Source organism: Schistocerca nitens, chromosome 10 (assembly GCF_023898315.1).
Source record: "Schistocerca nitens isolate TAMUIC-IGC-003100 chromosome 10, iqSchNite1.1, whole genome shotgun sequence".
Taxonomy (NCBI): Eukaryota; Metazoa; Arthropoda; class Insecta; order Orthoptera; family Acrididae; genus Schistocerca; species Schistocerca nitens.
Window position 1 is genome coordinate 231,967,703 of NC_064623.1, and position 1,069 is coordinate 231,968,771.

General features: G+C 43.3%; 1 pseudogene; it reads right to left on the reverse strand.

Annotated features, from left to right (window-relative positions):
- Positions 1–541: 541 nt before the first annotated feature.
- On the reverse strand, positions 542–659 carry LOC126210725 (5S ribosomal RNA; annotated as a pseudogene).
- Positions 660–1,069: the final 410 nt, after the last annotated feature.

The following is a 1,069-nucleotide window of genomic DNA, read 5'->3' on the forward strand; positions in this document are numbered from 1 at the left end:
GTGTATTGGTAGTTTTATCTGAACCTCAAGCCACAGAATATGCATAATGGAAATGATGATAATGAGAACCATGAAGTGTTGGAATAGGTCATAATTGTGTGTGTGGTGCATTTAATATCTGTTCAGTTTCACATTAATTACAAACTTTCGAAAGACCAAAAGACAGTATTTCCACTGGCCTATATGTGGAAATTTTGTTAATTAACATTAATAATAAATATAATCTTAAATATTAATTAATATTCCATAACAGGAAATGAGTACATTGTTTTTTCATATGTAGTGTAGGATGTTGAGACTTGGTTAAAAGGCAATTCAGATCTTTGGGACTGGTAGAAAGCACTTTGTCTTCAGGCCACAAGTGGCCCATCGGGACCATCCGACCGCCGTGTCATCCCCAGATAAGGATGTGAATAGGAGGGGCGTGTGGTCAGCATACCGCTCTCCCAGTCGTTACGATGGTTTTCTTTGACCGGAGCCGCTACTATTCAGTCGAGTAGCTCCTCAATTGGCATCACGAGGCTGAGTGCACCCTGAAAAATGGCAACAGTGCATGGCGGCCCGGACGGTCACCCATCCAAGTGCCAACCACGCCCGACAGCGCTTAACTTCAGTGATCTGACGGGAACTGGTGTATCCACTGCGGCAAGGCCGTTGCTTTTGGACTGGTAGTTTGTCTATAAATTTGATTTTCACAGACATCTATATAGTTCTCAACAGCATGGTACGAGAAGTATCTCACAAACAGTGTCCATCCAAAGAGTCTGAGAGAGGAGAGAGGAATGATACTCCTGATGTACAAGAGACATCAGCACAATAACTATGTTGGCAGCTTGAACTAACAACTGTAAACAATAGAAACAAGAGATATGCATTTGACCAGGCTGTTGTGAGTAGGCAGTGTTATGTAGTGGATTTGCAGCTGCAGTATGTCACAAGTCACAACATCCTCTAAATCCCGTGGTCAAGACATTCTCAAGAATGTTTTGGAAAAAGAGAAAAGTGTGTGCAAAGTTTGTCCCACACACCCTGTCTCCCAGAGTAGGGCAGGTGGGAGGGTGGGGTGGGG